This window comes from Haemaphysalis longicornis, unplaced genomic scaffold, assembly GCF_048455015.1.
Source record: "Haemaphysalis longicornis isolate Haplotype H1 unplaced genomic scaffold, Haemaphysalis longicornis Haplotype H1 scaffold_9, whole genome shotgun sequence".
NCBI classification, from domain to species: Eukaryota; Metazoa; Arthropoda; class Arachnida; order Ixodida; family Ixodidae; genus Haemaphysalis; species Haemaphysalis longicornis.
The window spans coordinates 91,446,030-91,467,837 of record NW_027526460.1 but is presented as its reverse complement, the minus strand read 5'-3'; positions in this window follow the sequence as shown (position 1 = coordinate 91,467,837).

The following is a 21,808-nucleotide window of genomic DNA, read 5'->3' as shown; positions in this document are numbered from 1 at the left end:
AACGATTCTAGCCTATGGGAAAATGGCGGCTGATTTGGACGTGTGAGCCAGCGCAAATTGATGTTGGAACGACGGAACCACCTGGGACATGCAGAGCGAAATGCACGTTTGGGATTCCCGGTAGCAAGGAGCTAAATGGTGCAACAGACGATCAGAAAATTCACCTAGGAATGAGCTAGCAGACGATCAGAAAACGCGGTTTTGGGGCTCGCACGTCCAAATTAGCCACCATTTTCCCATAGGCGAAAATTGTTTTTATTTATTTTAAGCATTAACGACTAAGTGCCGTCGTTTTTCCCGGTGACAAACAAAATAGACCACAAAATGCGAGCTTCGTGTGACGTTTGAGCGCAAACAGAGCGGCGGTTCACTCAGAAAATTTTTTTAAAAGTTTTCCAATTATCATCCCAACACCCTGTATATACTAGAGGGAAATCTGTCGCTGCAGTCGCAGGCCGCCGTGGGCGGTGCCATCGCAGCTAGCGACCTTCCTCGCCTACTTGGCTTGGTTAGGCGCACGGCTTCTTTTTTTGCCTCGAAGCCAAAATCAGCAAGAACGGGTAACATTGTTTTCATTTCCATCTTGCATGAAGCTTTTAAATAATCCCTGGCAAATAAATTTTTCTGGACCTTTAATTTTATAATAAAGAATCAAATTTGATTATATTCTGCAGTAATATTGTTGCTTTGTTGCAGCGAGAGGCAATTTTTCAGCCTGTTCGTGAGCCATGCCAAGGACAAGTGGAACTTGCCTGCCCGGTACATGACGGAACGCTCGCTGAAGCGCGGCTCCCCTAGGGTGCCTGTATGTTCCTCCTCGCCGCCCCTCCGTGACGGGTGGAGACAACTGCGTCGTCTGCTACGGAAGCCGCCATGTTGAACCCCGCCGCTGGGGCAGCGCGCTGCAAGCACGGGGATGTCCTATCGGATTCTTATATGCACACGCATTCCGTGGCCACAAACCGCTTCCAGAGGGAAGGAGAACTTATTTGTGGGCTTGTTTGTACGTCTTAACAGTGAAAACACTGCGCTAGCTAAGTCGACAAGACGAAATAGCGGGAGAAACACGGCACACAGAGGCGCATCCGTGCCTACCGCCTATACGTGCCTCTCCTACTTTTTTGTTTTGTAAACTTAAGTCAGCGCAATGTCTCTACACTTTTAAATGTAACACGCATAATAATGCATCAATGAGGCTCGCTTCTTGATCGTTAGTTTTGGTGTTAAATCTCATCTGCGAAAAAGTTGCGTCTTATATAAGTGCGTTCGACCGGCAATGTATTGTGAAAAGACTTCGCGGGAGAGCTATGTTACATGAATCGCCCTGTTCTTCCACTAAGTCTGTCTGATTTCGCAGTTAAACGATATTAATCATGAGCCTTCTTTGCCGAAAATCATAGCCGCAAAAAGCATACCTTGTATATGCAATTAAGATAATGCGCAAATGGCGAAGCGAGGACTCAGTTGTTGTAGCAGTGTATGTAGTTGTTTCTCCAAGGGGAAAACAAAAGCTAAAAGTGAATGGACGAAATAGCAGAGGCTTATCTGAAGCACCGCGGATAACACATAAAGAAAAAAAAAGAAAAATCTGCCAAGAAGCACCAAATGTAAACGCTTTGTAAATGAACAAAAATGCCTAATCGGCGAAGCCATTTAATAGGTACAGTAAATAGTGGCGCAGCATGCAGAAGTTAATTTTGGGTGAGGGGGTGGACCTTAGAGCTGTGCACGGGCCGAAATTTCTAGGCCCGGCCCGACCCTCCCCGATAGAGACAAGGCCCGGGCCCGGCCCGGGCCCGAGAAATTTATAAAAATTGAGCCCGAGCCCGGCCCGAGCCCGACGAATATTTAAAATCTGAGCGCGAGCCCGGCCCGAGCCCGCCAGAGTGTTGTTAAATATCATCCCTAGTCCGACAGGATATTAACATGAACTTGAAGATGTTTGTTGTTAACCTAAAAAGCGTAAGCACAAAGCGAATACGACTGTCTAAGATTTAAATTTCCTTTAAACTTGGACCGAACTTTGTACAACTTATCCTCACTTAGAAGCTTTTTTTTTTTTTCGGTAGCCGTGTAACTTCATTTGCCAGCCTTCGAAATCAAGGCACACCCGAGGATACCTTAAATGATTCCGAGTAAGGGGAATTTTTTTATTATTGTAATTCTTCAACAGATATTGCACCTTGCGTTCTTCCATTCCTTGCTGAAATTTGATCAGACGATGCGTCCGGTTTCACCGTTTAATTTTTGTCTTTCCCTCTAGTTACGTTGGCAGCATGATTTTATCTGCGCTTCAGTTCTTTCTTGCCTTTAGTCATGGCTCTAAAGAAATTCTTGCGCGAAATAATTATGGGCTCTGCTTAGAAAATTGGTTCTTCAAACTCTGCACACACTGCGAAATCCAGGCCACGTTTGTTCTGTTTGTTTTAGTTTGAAAACGAGAGAGCAAATACAATCATGTTGTAGTCGGTGGCTGGAGTGTCCTCGTTTCCTGGCCCGCTCTCTCCCACTAAGCTGATGGTTTGATTGATTGTAGGGTTTAACGCGCCGACGCAACGCAGGCGATGAGGCGCGCCGTAGTGGAGGGCTCCGGATTAATTTTGACCACCTGGGGATCTAACGCGCGCCGAAATCTCGTACACACGGGCGTTTCTGCTTTTCGCTTCCATCAGAAAAGCGGCCGCCGCGGCCGGGAATCGAACCCGCGACCTCGTGCTCAGCAGCAAGAACTAAGCTGGTGGGACCCAGACGTTTCTTTTATTGATGTGAAGGCTTTCTAAGTGCAATCGTTTTTTTATCATATCTTTTAACGGCGCGGTAGTGAATCAGCACTTCCTTTTTTTTTTGTTTTCACTTTACCTGAAATATCAACAAAAAAACTTTCTCTTGCCAACAATTTAGAATTTGCTGCACAGGATAGCCGTGTCTCAGGAACTGCCCGGGCCCGAAATATTGCGTGCTACCCGGCCCGAGCCCGGCCCGCGGGTCGGGCCGAGCTCGGGCTTTCGGGCCGGCCCGGGCCCGTGCACAGCTCTAGTGGACCTACCTCCAAAAATGGAGGAGGGGAACTTGCAAGAAAACTATCAGAAAAAAGAAAAATCGATTCACAATCGATTCATAATTAAAAGTAAAAGAATTGGGGATCATTTGGTAAAAAGTTAAAAACAAACAAACACAACCAAACAAAGCGAGAAGTCATGAAATATAATTCAAGGGGAACTGATTACAACAGAAAGTCTCCCAGTTTGCTACACACAGCCACATCTCGTTATAATACTCAAAATGATGCAATGAAATCCCAAAAGTACGTGTCTGGTTCAGCACCTTCACTTGATCAATTAAAAATATTGCACAAGATACCACCACAGAAACATTCGCCAACATTCGCCAACCATTCCTGCAGTGGTTTGTGCACAGAGGCACGCAGCAACCAGGCATTTTGAGCCGCTAATCGCGGCCACACAGTTACAGCACGTCGGCCGCTGCACAATTCGGCGGTTCCGCCGCAGTAGTGGGGTTCGTAATGGCGGTCGGTGGCTTCGAAAACCGGTCGAGGCGGCGAGGGACCCTGCAAAGAATGTCTCCACCCTTCACGGAGGGGCGGGCGAGGAGGAACATACAGGCACCCTAGGCTCCCCTAGACAGTGGCGCCAGATTTCCCTCTAGTGTACATCAGTATGCAACCCTATGTTCCCAGGGGCAGTTTCCTCTCTAGTATACTCACTAAGAAATTCTACGGGCATGGTACCGCACAAAAGCATCGCCCCGTGGCGTGGCACGTTACTGACAATCGGTGCGCATCTCCCGAAAGCGGGAAAACTTGGGTGCATACGATGAACAAGCACGGTCATGTGCGCTGCGTCAGTCTCGACCGCAGGCGCCGTGCTTCCAGAGTGCGCAGGGGCAGTTTTCGCGGCGCGTCGGGGTGTTCCAGAATATATTGTACGCGCGTATACAGTCTTTGTCAAAACGTTCTTGGCACAGCCGAAAGTGCACAGGCGGCGAGAAATTCAATGCACAAGCTTACAAAAAATTGACCATCCCGTCCTAAATAAAGGTGAGAAGTGCGACAGCTCTCTCATCAAAAGTGTCAAAAGTGCGTCAAAACGTACGCTAAAGTGCGTCCAACTTTCGTTGACAGTGCGTCCAATGGATCGTCAAATTTCGAAAAACCGGAATCGCAAGCGAAGAACGACCCCACGCGACGATTTTTCGCGCACTAAGTAAACAGATATACGAACTATCTAAAGGTATAAACCGATACGTGGTTTATGAGATAAAGATATGCTATTGTACGCGCGTATACAGTCTTTGTCAAAACGTTCTTGGCACAGCCGAAAGTGCGCAGGCGGCGAGAAATTCAATGCACAAGCTTACGTCCCGAGCGAGGCTGAAACGTTTTATGCCGTAAAGCTAGAGAAAAACATCTTTCCTTCTTACTGCAGTCAAATATATTTTTTTACAATTAAACGTAAAACTTATTCTTTGAATACTTTGTGGTCGAGAAGGCTTAGGATTGGCCTAGAAAATTTTGACAAACGGTGTACATGTTGTATTAGGCCAACTGATTAAGCCTCTGCTTTTTAAGTGTTTTTAAGGCGAAAGCTGTCTTAATGAGGCGATGACGTCCTGCCAAAGATCTAATGTATTTCTCCAATAGACCGGTTGATAACCGAAACGCTCTGACTCTAGTCCTCTCGATCCATGGCGCGGACGTAACACCGGGATTCCTTTGTGTCAGAACGGCTACTTAAAAATCGAAAGAAAGGAACGGTTCTAGATAAGACAATGCATGCATCCAACAAGAAGAAGGAGTACAATAGCATATCTTTATCTCATAAACCACGTATCGGTTTATACCTTTAGATAGTTCGTATATCTGTTTACTTAGTGCGCGAAAAATCGTCGCATGAGGTCGTTCTTCGCTTGCGATTTCGGTTTTTCGAAATTTGACGATCCATTGAACGCACTGTCAACGAAAGTTGGACGCACTTTAGCGTAGGTTTTGACGCACTTTTGACACTTTTGATGAGAGAGCTGTCGCACTTCTCACCTTTATTTAGGACGGGATGGTCATTTTTTTCACTGGCGCGAATGTGTAGGAATGTTCACTGAGCAAAACTTGTCTTCGTCGTTGTAGTAATTTTGCCTCATGTAACGTTTTTCAACATAAATTTTGAACTGTTTTACAAGGGCGTCGCATAATCTTTTGTATGAGGTGGAGTAAGATGTTCTCTCACGGACTTTCCAAGTATTATATAAAACAGCATTAGGATAACACCAGAGCTTATTTCAATCTTGTACCTACCTTAGTGGCTTAAAGGCTGAGGCCTTCTGATGCCGAGACCACAAACGCTGGTTTTAACCACAGCCGCGGTGGCCGCTTTTCTGATAGACGCGAAAAGCGAGAACACCCGTGTGTTTGAGATTTCGTTTCAATCTTGTACCTACCTTAGTGGCTTAAAGGCTGAGGCCTTCTGATGCCGAGACCACAAACGCTGGTTTTAACCACGGCCGCGGTGGCCGCTTTTCTGATAGACGCGAAAAGCGAGAACACCCGTGTACTTGAGATTTCAGCGCACGCTAAAGATCCCCAGGTGGTCAAAATTAATCTGGAGCCCTCCAATTACGCGGGCGCCATAGCCACGGTGTGGTTCTGTTCCATGTAGTTCAGTGTGGTTCTGTTCATGTTAGGCTACAATGAATTCAGGCAACACCAGTAGTAATGAATTTTTCGTTTGGCACCTTGTAACTTTGTGCTGCTGCTGGTGTATGTACAGGAAATTTGAATGTGTCAGGTAGCTTTCAGAATCCCAGTAAAAGCGAAAGCGGTAATCCTTCACGCCTCCTACGCTAGCACCGAATTCCTGAGTGTTTCGTAAAACTGTAAAAATTTGGAATGTCTGGGTCAGAGCCTAAAAATGCAAGTCCCTGTTAACTGGGAAATTTCACGCGCCTTCGCCGAATTCACGGTAATAGAAAGTGAAGCTCGTCTGAGAACGATGAAAAAATGTTCGCGTACAAATTTTCCGTATTTAAGATATGAAAAATGAGAAAAGTGCTACAAAGTTTGCTCCCGCCTGCATTTTCGGGCTCCAAATATAAAGAAGGGGTGCAAGCAAGAAGACCACGATTAGGCTGTAAGGAGCGGTGAATACATGTTTGTTTCTTTGAAACATGTAACTTGTTCACAGGTGTTTATGGCGATGTAATAAGATGAGGAAAACAAAAAGGCAGGCAGCTGGCCGGTTGGGGGTGCTTTTGAGAAATAAGATAACTTCTTGCCTCCAGGGAACGCGAAGGAGCGCTTGCGCGGTCGTTCTCTCTATTATCACTAAAGCAGCGTCGATTCCCCAGTGCCCTTTGCTCTCAATATTTCTGGTTATAATTCCAGATTTACCAAGAAAAGGCGCGCAACTTTGCTTCCAGGAATGTCCCGCAAAAGTGGTTCCGGGAAATTTCGGTAAAAAAAAAATTGAAACGATGTTTTGATATTCTCCCCTAATGTTTGCATTACTTGTAATACATGCGTATTGCAGAAGCATTCGGCATGCACTGGCGCAAAGGGCTGAAACGTAAACAACGTCTTTCCTTAACGCTGGTTTACGGATGATTGCGTCCCAAGCCATTTCGTTCCATATAGCTAGACACCAGTTTCGCGCTGTAAGGGTCTCACAAGCCTCGCTCAGGGATCCGTGGCAGTTGTGTCGTAGCAGCAGTGCAGAAGGGATGCAAACTAGCTATGACACCTGGAACTTTCATCGTTTCCCCATAGTTTCCTCATCGACCTCGTCATCGCCGTTTCCTCACCGTACGACGGAGAGCGTTTCCTCGTCGTCCGAAAAACTGCCCTTTAGTGATATGGGTCTTCTTGCGCCGATTTATTTGGCGCAATTGAAACGCTGATCCATCCGCGCACGTTCCGAAAACTACAGTGCTTGCGAAGATGTTCCCAATGATTTTTTTTTCTAGCGTTCGCGTGACGGAGATTTGCAAGCATTTTCTGCTTGCTTGTTTCAGTCGACCGCCGTGGTTTATAATTTACTGGTTACGTACACAGTACTGCTTTCTTGCAGTAATGCTAGTATCATTTCTAACGATGTCATTATGTCAACAAATGAGACTACTAACGGCATATTTTCCGTTCAGAGCTTTGCTCTAGCTTGCAATTTCGAACCTATGTGAAACTTAAAGGGGCGCGTTGGTGCGTTCCATGGCAAGGTTTAAACCGCCGCTGATCCACCAGCGACAGTGCTAGAACAACACAGAGTAGATAGAGAGGCCTTCCGTAATAATGGTGAACGGACGGTAGTAGAAAAATTACATGGTTCCTGCGGTTGCAGTCTAAGATAACGGCCGTTACAGGAAAGAGCCGCCTGAGATTGCTCCGAAACTGCCCGTTAGCGAGGCTAACTGGGCGAAAAGGAAAGCTAAAAAGCTGACAACCTACAAACTTGACCCCACGAAAACGCTGGTCCTACTTCAAGGCTATCTGGCGGCTAGTTGGTCGTTTGACCTGATGAAAAGGAATGCGCTAACGAGTACGGGACGGAAGGAAGGAAGACACCACACAACGCAGCCGATCTCTGCGCTTTGTTGTGTATTCCTTCCTTCCGTCCTGTTCTTGTTAGCGCATTCTTTCACATCATGTTCCTACTCCTTCCAGTTGATAGGCAAGCGGTGATCGATATCAAAACAACTCAAACTCGACCAATGCTTGCGCCATTCTCACTTAATTTGGTGCATGGCTTTCTCCTTAAATTGTGTGGATTCACCGTTTATTGTTTTGCAAAATCGGTATTGTGGCGTCTTTTATGAACAAATGCAGCTATTGGCATCCTTTGTTTTATGTGTAGCTTCTTTATTTGCATAAATAAGGTTCTCTGTGAATTTCGTTTTTTGTAAGTGTTATATATGTTAAAATTTTTATTGTGCGATGATATATTGGGTCATGCTCACACTGTTTTGCCCAGTAATGCGAGTGTTTCTAAATGTATTGTTTGTTTGATTGGTTACAAGTTATGACTTTTTCTTTTGGCATCTTGTAACTTTGTATTGCTGTTGATGTCTGTACAGGAAGTGGGATTTAGACAGGTAATTATGGGTACGTTTTGTCCGCGTGCCCTTAGTTTTTCTTTGTTAAAAACTAGAAACTCAAACTAGCAAATTAGGCGGATATTTTCCTCACCTTGCTTCCGGTCGCTTGTTGCGGGGACGGAACCATCAGTGGTTGCTGCCGTGACGCGGAGCCCACGCTGCTCACTGCTGGACTCGGAATACCGGCCCGACCAGACTTCTGCGAGCAGAATGTGAGCGCAAAAACCCAGTTGGATATTAACTGCAAACTTTTCTCTATGAAAACAAAAGTACGCCTTATGAACAGTTGTTGCGGTATCATCACTGCCTTCTCCGTTATTCCGCGCGTCAAAATCTTGACCGCGACTGGCTGCTACCTGCGACGCCTCTACGCGTAGCCAGCCAGCCAAGCCAGCCAAGCCAGTCGAGGACAGACCAGCCAGGTCAGACGAGCCCATTCCAGTTCAACCAAGTCAAGTCAAGCCAAGCCTGCCAGAGTCAACCAACCCGCCAACTAGATGACTATGTATTAATTGGAAAGGCGGCATGAAAAGAGAGATAAATGTGCTGCTACACAAAAATTGCGTGTTCTCTCGCTCATTCCTAGTGTTAGGACGGAAATACGGAAACATAACACGTAGGACCAGTCATAACGTAACGCAGCTTTGCGCCCGTATTTTTATTACTACTATGAAGGGAATGAGAAGTGGCTTCGCCTCTTTGCTCCTTGGAAGAGCAAGGAACACCCCAGCCAAGATGAAAAATTACAGGGATTTTTGTACACGCACCGGACTTGTTTGAAAAGCGATTACGGTTCTAGTATTCTTTGCTGCTGTGCACGCTGCGAAATTGGCGATGCCAGTGCGGCTGAAGATGAAACTATGTTGCTCTTAAAGGTAAGGTTAAATAGTAACCCTCACTGCTACTTGCATTCCTCCTCTCTACCCATTGAGTAGTTGCTCTTGTTCATTCTGGGTGGCCTAATAGTCATTGCCCCATAAAACAAAGCAGTCCACCACACATGTAGCCTGGTGTAGCCGTGAACGGGAGATTCTCGAGCTCCTCAAAAGGGCCCCCACGACCGCATCACCGTCTCTATCTCCTATGGGGTACAGTTACTGCTACTCCTTTATATAGTCGCAGTGTGCACCAGTTCTCAACCCTCTGCGGCATCATTACAGTGGATCACCAGGCATCTTTGGTAGGCGTGTCATAACCAGTAGGGACAGCCGATTCGGCTTAGACATTTGTAGAGAAATTACGTCCGGCACAACTTTACACCCCCACACAACCTCCTTCGTGTTTTCCAAGATAAGCCCCCTCTGTCATAACACACACATTTCCAGCAGATGTCCTTTAAATTGCCTTGAATATACCTGCGATGACCTTCAGTGTCCCTAAACAGCCTCGGAACGATTGCTCCATGGCAGATCTGCTGATGCAGTCTATAAGCGCTAACGGCATAATTATCTTGTAGGGAAAGCAGCCATTCTCCTTGAGCTAGAAAAAAGATAATCTTCAACCCCCCACTAGGTCTTCTCCAGGACGAAAGCACCTTCAATCGACCGCATACCGCTACCGTCCCGCGCCGCTCGAGTGCATTCTATGCCTACGCAATTCGAGCCGTCTTTTTAAAGCCGTCTCTTAGAGCCGTCGGCCCAGCGTTTAGAGCCGCCGTTAGAGCCGTCTCTTTAGAGCCGTTTTTTTCTAGAGCTGTCTCTAGAGCCGTCTTTTCTAGAGCCGTCTCTGTCACCCTGCTAGGCCAGTGGTTGTCATTTCACTTAACTACGTGACCAGCTCAAGTCCGTTTCTTTTTCTTTATTTAAACTATGATATCTTGTACAGTATATAGACTCTCAATAAACGGAACTTCAAGGGACCGAAAAAATTAGTTCTGTTTAACACGAGTTACGTTTACTGAGATAGATGTGTGAAACTGCAAATTGATGTGCGTACACACTCTTAATACCATGTCATGGAACTCTAAGCACTGGAAGCTGAATGTAGCTGATATCTTTTCAGATAGCAAGAAAACCACAAGAGGTTTAGCCGCAGCATTCACAAAGTTGACTTGGCAACAATGAGTCGCTGTGCACTACAAAAGCCATCAATTATTTTTGTTTGAGTCCTTGCAACGGAATCTTCACGGAGGCTAGAGGCCTCAACCTAGCAAGTGCTTACTAGCCACTGAATTTAGAAGACGGCCACGCGGTAATGAAGCGCGAGTAGTACAGTCAAACCCGATTACAAATAAACCCGGATAGAGCGAATTATGCTATATATCCAACAAAAGCAAAGCCGTTTTGAAAATGCATGCGAAGCATATTCCTTCTAACGAAGTTCACATCGGATATATCGAACTCGGCGCGCCTACACTTGCCATCAAAATGCATGGTATCGGAGCGGCGATTGAGATGATGATTGGCCACGATTGAGATGGTGAGCCTCGCATGGGGCGACGTGACGCCAGACACCTTCCGTAACGGTTTCCGACGCACGGGATTCATGACGGAGCACATCCAGTCAGCGAGTCCGGACCAAGACAACATCATCGGTGAACTGCGCGAAGAGCTTGCCAATGTTTCAGATGCTGGGCCGAAAGAAGTGTCCTTTGAGGATTTCCTGGGTGTCAACGTCGACTTAGCCGTCACTGTGAGCCCCTTAGGCAAAGACAGCTCCACTGATGTTATGGCAGCTGGTGCTGCTGAAACCACTGCATAGACTGAAAATGTTCCAAGGGACATCCTTAGTCTCTTCGGTGCTTTAATGAAGGTTAATGAAGCACTTTCGCTAGTCGATATGCTCTGCCAATATTACTTCGATATTGAAGGACACTGACTTGAACTGCAGCGCAAACGCCGTCTCCGCCAAAATTAAAGTGAAAACAAAAATCACCGCTCTTTTCTGAAATAGGCAGTTAAGGCGGAAAGTAGCTTTAGTGCATTAAATAAATTAATTGTTTTGTGTAAGGTGATAGCATAATTTATGCGTTTATTTCTCTACGTGGGAATGGCAGGGCGGATCCCGCGTATTGCGAACTCGTAACAAAAAAATCGTTATAGACGTGTTCGGCTATATCGAACTATTGGATATATAGAACTAATCGCGGTGAATATTACAGTTCCCTATAATCGCGTTTGACTGTACCACGATGGCACGAACGAGGCGGCAGGAGCTTACCCCTGTAACCTCGGCGTCTTCAATCGAGACCGAACGACTAGAACAAGAGCTGCGATGTTGCATTCGTTGCGCTAATACGGCTGACCACTAACGAGACGAGGTTTACAAGGCCAAGGAGGCTAAAAAAACATGAGAGAAGAAAAAAACAAAACAACGAAACGAAACGAAGCAGCCGGAACGAAACAGCCGGAACCGTAAAAAGCTAATTCTCATGCGTATGGGTTTCCCAAGAAGTTCCATTTCTGCTTCCGTTCACACGATGACGCATACATTTTAGTTCCCATTACCGAGAATTCTTCTACGTTATGTGAATACAAAACCAATAAACTTACAGGCTACTGTTCCATTTAAGCGGCAATTCCGTTTAGGCGATTTCAGTTTATCCAGATTCTACTGTACTCTAGCAAACAAAAACTTCTTGCTGGGCTAGTTGGTGAATAGATGCCATGATTTTAAGCGCAACCAAAACACACGGACGAAAAACAGAGTAGTCGAGACAGTCTCGTCTACTCTGTTTTTTGTCCGTGTGTTTTTGTTGCGCTTCAAATCATGGTACTGTACTCTAGTTTGTTCTCGAATCCAGGTAGGTCTTTTTCTGCCTTTAAGTGTTCCTCTAAGTTTGCTTTCAATTTACATAGTAAGGCGCCAAGTTTCCGCTCTATATGTCATGACCGGCAAGATGCATTGGTTGTATATTCTGTTCAGTGACAGCGGTAGCTTACTTTTCATTATTAGAAGTGGTTGCCTTGTGCATCACAGCCCATACCAATTCTGCACCGGAGGGCCCACAATATGAAAAACTAAATAAAAAAACACAAACATCCTCCCCCTCAGGTTTGTTTTATGGGTAACAGCATCAAGCTGAAATAAAAGGTTGTGTCCAGCGTACCTGAAGCCTCCATAAAGTGAGCGTCAAACCAAGGGAGGTATAATAAAAGAAACCAAGTGCGAATCAGGCAAAATTAAATGACAATACAAGAGAGAAAAAACAGACTGATAATTTTTGCACCGGCAAAGACTTCACACTTCGGGAGCAGGTCATTCCTTGACGCGTGGGAGTGTGCGCGCAGGTGTGGGAATTGCGCTAGCAGAAAATGAACCTTTTCGAAGCAGGTCGCTGAAGTCGGGCCAAAAGTGGGATGCCGAATGGCTGGCGGGACATTGCCAACGCTAGTCGTTGTGTCAATCGCTACGTCGGGAAATATTGACAAATCCTTGCTTACGCAACCATAATACCTAAATACATCACCCTTTTTTTTCTTCACTGCTCAGCTCAGGCACTCGTTACTGAGTTTGGTGTGGGAGTCGCCATTACCGGCATTGCCCTCAAGCGATTTGTCCATTGCCACATAGGAGAGCAAAACAGAATGAATACCTGGCGCCGGTGGAAATATAATCCCAGAAACATGAAAAGAAGAACAGGGGATAGCATTGCCAGATTTTAAGGGAAAATAGAGAAGGCAAGCGTGCGGTGATATGTCCGCTTTTTTCCTTATTCCCGTGTTTCCACTCCCCCCAAAAAAGAAAGTGGGGAACAGCAGCCGTTCCAGCGATGCTATGCCAAGGCTACACCAAAGGAAAATAAACGAACAAGGTTAATCACCCTAGAAGCAGGTTTTTATTGAAACAATGTTTACGTTTCGGAACTAATTAGTAGATTGGTAGTAAAGTCAATTAGTTGAGCTAATTAGCTCACTAGTACTAGAGCCAATTAGTGGAACCCAGTACATTAGCAGTAGCGCCAATAAGCAGATGAATAAAATGAAACTCGTATGAATATTGCAAAAATCATTAGCAATGGCCGGATTACCCCCGATGCAAGGCCGTACACTCCATCGTTCTGCCGAAGTAAGGAAAAAAAGTTACACCATCTTCCCACGTGGGAACCCTGAGGGGATGCAACGCCGTGGAGTAGTAGCGTGCTAATTGGTTAGAGTAAAGACACGAGTAGTAGCGTATTAAATGTCTTTTTTATTTGTCGAGTAGTGGGGAACGTTTTGCGGCTTCTCGTTCTCGAAGTGAGGAACCCGCTGTTCGACGCTGGCGTTTCGAAGCGTGGTCACGTTGCCGAACGCCGTCTGGATCAGCTACTCGCCGCTGGCGTTTCAAAGCGGCTTCTCGTTCTCGAAGCGAGGAATCCGCTGCTCGACGCTGCCGTTTACGTTCGGCGTGGCGAGCTCTCCTCTGTGCAGCCTTGTCTTCGGAGGTGCTCGTGGTTCTGACAGTGTGCTGGCTGGCGCTAGTTGAAGGTGTGCCAGCCAGTTCACTGACGGAATCGTTGGCGTCCATTTCCAGTCATCGGACGGCGCAGTACGAAGAAGCAACTGAGCGGAGTGCGGACGAGTTTATTTGCAGAGGAGGGGGAGTGGAGAGGAGGAGCAACGCGCATGCGCGTGATTGGACAGCTGGTGGGCAGAGGGGAGAGGAGCTGCACGCGCTAGCGCACAGGTGGTGTGGATAAGAGGAGGAGAGAGAGAGCGGCGTTATCACAGCTGTTGTGGAGAGGAGGAGAGATGCGGACGCCGGACGAGGGAGGGTCGACTAAGAGATGCTTTGCATCTAAAACAAGCGTGAAGAAGTGTAATGTGATATCCCGAAAAACATTACGAAGGTACAAATGAGGATGACGATGAGAGTGAGGCAAAATGCTAAATGGTATATGAAGAGCGGACTCACTAGATTCGACCCTAAAATGCATCGGGCGCATGTATTATGCGCCCGCGCATCCCAGCTTGTGGTAATACTCACTCGACTGCTGTACCCAAGCCGTAACTATGGTTACCAGTAGAGCGCGCACAGCTGAGAAAATCTGGCGCTGCATGAACGCAGGTCTGCCTGCGGCGGCTAACAGGTGATTCCGGGACAGCGCGCCGTCATTCGTTAAACGAGTGGAGATCAATATGCGACGACTGCTGTGAAACGGGCCAGTGCCCTCCCACCGCTCTCTCTGCCGTGATCTTCGGATTAGCGAAGCAGTCTACCCACACTTCGCTCAGTTCGGAATGTGCCGCACAAAATATTGCCCGTGCCAGCCACACTACTCCCAGCGTTCTCCTCATCATATGACCAAGACAACGCTGATAAGGAGAACTTATCCTGATAAGCAGAACTTATCATACGATAAGTCATATTACCTGAATACATCGCAAAAACAAAATATTTAAATGCTACGCTGAGATAAATTTAAACTAACAATCATTACAATCACTGCCGTTGTTTTTACGTAAGGTTTTGGCACCTGTGCAACTACGCAGTTTCGAACTGAAGACTGAAGCATGCGTTTCAAAGCACACTGCAGCATACGTTTGAAGAATGACGTTTGAAACGTTCTCGCTGTCGTCAAGGTCACCGACAGAAAACGCATCATTTCCGAATGATTTTGTAAAATCGCGAAATTACCACCCCTGTGCATTCATTGTTTCTACGCAAACCAATCAGTTCAATGCCGTAAGACTTCGGCAATAGCCTTTACCAGAATCGTTGCACGGTCTCGTGCCTGTTTTATTCTTATCGACATGTAATATTATGGACTATTGAAGTCATCAAAACACGAACACGAGGTGTGCGCAGCATTTCGCGACTGGCCAAACAAAAGTGTATCCGTATAACTTCTCGTATTGAGGATAAAGTATTCGGGAATGCTCTCATTAAGTGTTTATATTCACGTTTACTTGGACTTTTCATCCCCCTCCAGAAAACCAAGGACAATTTTATCGGGAGGTTTAATGTAAGCCATAAGGAAACATGAGGAAACGTATACAGAGCTCTGAAGTTTACACGACGACCGCAGAATAAAGGGTCGAATTAAACGGTTGATGCGCTTCACAGTTTCCTTTCTCCCTTCATTCTGTAGTAGTCTTGTTGACTTCCGAGCTCTTCGTTTCCTCATGTCTCGATACCAACTAGCCCAACACCAAGCTTTACTGAAGGTATGTCAGCTTCATTGTGGGAATGTCGCATTCACAGAAAAGACTTCCCTGCGGATCCCGAATTATCCTTAATGCGTTTAGCCTGGAACGGTTTCTCTAAGTGCTAAAAAAAAAAAAAACACTGCTTATGGGTGAGGAGCTCGAGCCTCTTAATGGTATTTTTAATGCCTTCCAGCTATCCAAGCATTTCTTTGATGGCGATGGTCAGCGTTAGCGCAGCGGAATGGACCGCTACCTTCCACAGCAAGAGCGGGTCTCGTAGCGTAGACAGGTCATTAATTAGTTTGCGTTGATTCGGAAGATTGAATGCAGTTGTCAGCCTCCGCTCCCTTTTTCCCACTGGCCTTTCGCCGATGCGTGTATGCTGCACAAGCAGCCCTTGTACAGCACCACGCCTACAGTGTGCTGTCTAGAAGCGCTTTTCCCGAACTTTGTTACGGAAGTCAATTAGCCCAGGGGCCTTAGTAGCCGTGCATGGTGCAGAAACTCCAAACCGATAGCTTTGTAAAGGGTGAGCCAACTGGCGCTCAATGCCGAAGGAAAGCTACGGAACACGGAGAGCCGGCTTACCGCTCTCTCCGTGGCTCGCTGTACCGCCGCCGGCTGCTCCACGTAGGGGTCGTTGTAGCCAGCCAGGATAGGTGTGCGTGCTCCCGATGGTGGGTACTGTACAAGACAAAACACGTTCATTCATTCATTCATTCATTCATTCATTCATTCATTCATTCATTCATTCATTTATTCATTCGTGTTAACTTGGTGAATTCTGTTGAGATGACAAGAGACAAGAGAAAGACTGCACGAGATTCGCGATAATTCAAGCTCGGATAATTCAAACTCGGTTATTTCAAACAGATTTCAAAATTTTGGTTGGCCCGCTATGTTATCAATGTATTCTAACCCCGCTTATTTCAAACTGCTTCATAACGTAAATTAGGTTAACTCGCACTTTTTTCTCGTCTGTGTAAGAAAATATCGGCCACATTTGCCGCATCTACCCGCACATTTGCATCTTTGCATCACTAACGGTCACAAGTAAAGCCTATTACCTGTATACACGTCTCAAAGCAATAAACTGAGTGCTCTTGCTGACATCGAAAACTTTGTTTTGAGTGCTCATGCAAAGACAAAGCAGTTATCCATTCGTTATCTTTTTCAAAGTGCCCATATCACTTTAATACGGCGTGTGAGTTTTCTATAATTAAATACCTAAATGCTTCATTACAAAGCAAATCGGTGTGTTACCCCGAGTAGTATTTATGAGAACTTCTGATAATTGAAACAAAATCCTGGAGTCGCTTGGAGTTTGAGTTATCGTAAGGCTAGTGTATTTAAAGATTCATTGGTGGATCTTTAAGAACGCGCAGGTATCTCGTCCCACTTCCAGGCTCACCTGAGGCTTGAGGCAAGCGCACGCATTGTTCTGACTTCAGAAGTACGCAACGCGGCCTTTCTCCCCCGTCCTATAGTACAACGCGCACACCGTGTTTAGCGCTATTGAGCCCGTTGTACATTGTGCGAATTGTGGCTGCGAATTCACAGCTACGACGCCGCTGGTGCAACCCAACGGCCTATTCTCGTTGCTGTGGCAAACTGCCAAATGCTTGGAACAAGCGTACGTGGTGTGTGAACGCCGCTTGGCATTCGGCAATTTATCGCAGCAGTGAAAATAGAAAAAAAAATTGATTGTTGTGCCGCACGAGCGGCGCCGCAGCTGCAAATTCGCACCATGTAGAACGGGCTTTAACCATCTCAGCGGTCAAATTTCCTCGCTTTAGCAGAGCCATTCGCGGCCTGCCGCTTGTTTTCGGCGACAAACCAGTATCAGCCTTTCCTCCCCATTATTCCCATTGCTATTCATTTGCAGTGCGAATTGGCTGTCAACTCGATCTTCAACGCGTGAGAAGGGTCACGGGAGTCGCAGGACCCGTCGAGGCAGCGGCAACGCGCTCAGCGCATCTACGTGTCTCCATGGCGTCGTGGCAAGCGTTTCAAAGTCACTCCGCGCATTATTTTCGCTCTGTCGTTCGGTGCCTCTCTGTCACGCCGCCTGGTTAGGAGCGACGTGAAAATGGACAGAGCCCCCCGAAATTGTAGCGCATGCGTGAAGCCGCCTGGGGGCGCCTTTTCCGTGGTTTTTGTCGCTCTTGTGTGACTCGTGCTAGGCTCTTGTTTCAGTGTGCCCCAATTCGCTGGTGAGTGCGCTATCAGCAGCCGGACACTGCCAACGTGTCCACCTCATGGCCCTCGATCCACCATCACAAGTATTTCACGTGGGCTCCTGCCAGGATGGAGAGGAGAAGGCGCGTTGTTGGGGTTTTATTTGCGTTTTATTTAGGATCCGCGGCCTCTTCGAACCTGCCAGGACGTGTAGCGGGGCGATCGTGCTCCTTCTTGTCATTTCCCACTCGAAAAACCCAACAAAACTTTTTGTCGCCCAACAGAAATGTTTGTTGTACAGGAATATCTGTCGTGGAACAGGTATCTCTGTTGGGACTAAATGATTGTTGTGCAATAGCAACATCTATTGTAAAACTACAGAATGTCTGCGGCATGGCAGACATTCCTGTTGTACCTAAGGCAGAATGTCCCATTCCATTACAGGATAATCTCGTCATATTTTTTGTTGCGTTTTTTGACCTGGTGAGATCACTGTGCACACTGAGCCCGCCGCACCTGGCAGAAAAGGCCAACCCAGCCCCTCGTCTTTCTTTGCCCTTTCGTCAGCGACGCTTCGTCTCCTGCCTCCTCATTCGCTACGCCAGACAGTCTTCCGCAGCTTCGAGGCATGCGCTCCTCTCCTTCCCAGGCGTCTTCATCGGGGCTTTTAGGGGCGAAGCAACTTAGGACGTCGTTCTGTCCGGGGCTTGGCGTCCGCGTACACAGTGTTGCGCATGCACTAGGAGCATTTGATTGGATTTGGATTTCGATTTGGATTGGATTGGATTCGATTGTGTTGATATAGATTGGATCGGATTGGATGCAATCGTATTTAAATTGTATATACTGCGCACACGCTTGTCACTCATTTACATGCGCGAGTGGGCAATGCCACGGGTGATTTACGGTAAGAACGATCTCCTGTGCTTCGCCCACTCGTCATGATTCACTTAGTGGAGATGCGTGAATTTTTCCCTCTTAGACCTTCGCGGCTTCCGACACAGTCTCGCCGATTTCACGAGCGGGGCACTTATATTAGCGCGCAAAAATGACGAGGCTAATCCATCTCCGGTAGATCATGCATTGGTTTCTCTTTGTCGTGGAGAGGCTCGTACTGCCCCCTTATGTTGCGGTTACGCCAAATAAATAATTTTTATTCTATTACCAAATGTAAAAGCAAAATACTGCACGTTATTTGTATGCTCCGCGATCGCTGACTTGGAAACAGTCGAACTATTATTTGTTTCGGTAGAAAACATGCTTTAAACCGCGGGTCATGCGAAACTGCGCCTGCTGCAAATTCGTGCATCTTTCGCGGCGCCGAAAGTGGGGGAAATTTTTGCCTTATTTCGCGGCAAAAGCAGCCGCCATTTTCAAGCTGTTACGTAACATTACGTCACTTTTACGCAAGCTGAAGTTGCCAGTGTGTGCCGTGATCGTTCCCGCCAACTGTTTAAATTACGTCACGCCTTCTCAGCCACTCACAGAGAGGGCGTGTATTACAAGCAGTATAGTTGTTTAATAGCAAAGACAGGCCTGCGTTGTCATGTCCGGTGCATTTAGTCTAGTTTTTCATTGCCGGCCCAGAATTATGCGCTTTCAGTAAAGAGAAATACGCAAACTTTAGAACTGGTGCCCGTAACCGTCATAAAAATATCAAAATGACGAAGGCACAGACAACCGCTTTGCCAACCAGAAGCACGTGACTGAAATTGAACGCCAATCAGAAAAAGGCAAATTCCCAGATTTGCCGGGAATTTGTGCAGTCGAGAGTAGGGCGCGAGGTCCTTTTTGCGCGCTAAAATACGTTGTTGGCGTATTTCCTGTTGGTGCCGGTAATGTTACTAATATTACATTTATATAATATCAGTATATCACCAAGAAGGCGTCAACTCACACACCTGGCCAACGGCTGCTCGGGATGGCCCACTCATTGGCTGGGCCTCGTGGTGCGGATACGTCGGGCTCTGTCGACCGCTCCAGGCAGGGCTCTGCTCCAGGAGAAAACAATTTATTTCGAAGTCAGCTGTCCTAATAGAAAGTGGTACAACGACATGCACAGAGGTTTGCATTTTCATCACCTTTCTATCAGGGTAAGAGGTTGGTGCTCTCTATAACACACAGCCAAACCCGCAGGGCATAACGAAAGATTGACGGAATCTGAACAATGGCAAGGTTTTTATTTGTCGAGAACGGCACGTGCTCGTGTGTTCTGGCCCTGCCTCGGGCACCAAGCGCTTTCTATACCAGAATGCACCGGTATGGTGCCCGTGACAGTTTTCGGATCACACCCGCGAGTTCGTGGGAAGCATAGCAACAAAAAGATGATGAGCATTTTATCTGGGCGTGCTGGGTGCTGGTGCTTCTGTCCTTTCTGTATAAAACTGTTTGCGAGACCACAGAAGCTTAAGAAGAAACAATTTCCTGCACCTATAAAACAGCGTGGGCGAGAGGTCATCTCGTTGCACAGTCTGAAGGATTATAGTCGGTTCAAGGCTTCCCGGGGTTTAGTTCGTACTCATATTGCAAGCTGCACTGACGTGCGCCTAAACGCCGCAGGCTTCAGAAACGTTAATCCAAGACTGTACGTCAAAACTTCAAGTGATTTTTTAGAAGAATTAGAAACTGTTAAAATGTCCACATTGATATGAAACATTTTTGGTAAAATAAAGGCGTCTGCGTGTTCACTTCTGCCTTCGGACACCTTTGTTCCTGCCTATAACAAAAGGAGCCTACGAGCTACTAAACAACGCCGATTTGAACTAGTGCTATTCCAAACGGGCTTTCAACGCTTCAAATTGCTGCAAGTTTTTCTTACGCTTTAGTGAAGGGGCTTATTACACTATACGGAAGCTGCGAATGAATCCGTACGTCATTTCAAAGCGAAGCTTGGTGTCCCCACTGAAGCCGTTGTATGCCAGTATGCAATGCAGGAAAGCCAACTTCGAAGACGATGATGCAAGATCGTGGTTGAAGTGGAAGAAAAGAATTAAAGTCGTTCCACTCAATGTGAAAGCTGTGGGAAGTGTAGAACACTGATTCGCCATAATGGGCTGTAGCGCCCTTGTTCGCTCACTGCTTCCACCCAATGCAAATCAAATTCCCCGCCATCGCAGTGCTCGCGCGCCCTTTGCCTGAAACTGCGCCAGCGGGAGTTGTGTTCTTTTAAATGCAGAGCATTTCAGTAACGCACGATGTCACCCGCGTTCACGTCCGTAGTCGTAGTCCGCACCCCTCCCCCTACACTATATAAAAAAAATACTATCCGGCGCCAGGTTTCGATCCCTCGACCCTGCGGGCGGAACGCAATGTACATGATGCTCTACCCACTGCGCCAAAAAGCCGACACAGAATGGGAGGCTACGCACGCGCCTTATATCCTTGACTCATTCAAATTACTGCTAACGAGCGCTCTCTCGTCAGCAGTTGCCACAAGTGCAACAACATTAACGTAACGCAAACTAGTTAACGTCGTGCGCCCCCGGAAATGTCTGCATTTGATCGTGCCACTCGCGAGGGGGGATGTTTCACTGCGTCGCCATGCGAACAGTTTGCCATTATAGTTTCCGTTCGCTCCGGTCGGTGTCGCCACGGTTCAAACCACGGCAGGGGAGCTGCGCGGGCGTTCGTTGATCGGCGTGCGTTCCGGCGTGGTGGTTTGATTTCTTGGCTCCTAGAGACAACGACAACTTGGGCTGGCCCACTCAAAGATGTGCGGCAGTTGTTTTATGTCTAGATCGGTCCTGAGTGAGTGAACGAAAAATAGTTCCTTCAAACTGAACGAGGCTGTATTTTGCCTTCATGGTCCCTTTAAATGGCGACTGTGTGGAGTTCATCCTAGTTTTGCCGATTTCCCCACAAGACCGCCGTGAAAGTATACGGCTCACGCCGACCGCAGGAGAGAGCCTTTTTTGTGCTTGCTTTTCCTCCCGCACGTGCCGGCGTTGCAGTGCGACTTTTTTAAAGACGATAGTCTTTCTTGGGCTACTTAAACCCAGAAATTTTGGTCTGTCTGTATGTCTGTATGTCTGTCTGTCTGTCCGTCTGTCTGTCTGTGACTCGATTCAGCCACCCGGCCAAAGCAAAACAATGCCTGCGCAATAGTCTTATATAGTCAGAGCTAAAAATACCCGTCTATGTCCGGTGTAATGCTCATACTTGTCAACATTGTTGAAGAAGAACAAGACATTACGCAAATATGAGACAACAAATCAATACAGAAGTGATATTTGCAGTGTTTCTTTATAAAAAATCAAACATGCTTGACTTTTGCGAAATTAAATACTTCATCAACTGCAAAAAAAGAATTCACTCCGCCGTCGCCTGCTGTCGCCCGCGCCACTACAGCTTCTGGCGCCATTTTAAGAAATCAACCGGCAACAGTTACGCAAGGTTCCACTAGATAGGTTTCACGTTCTGCTTGCAACGCACGTGGAGTAGGGAAACGCGGTTCTATAAACGTT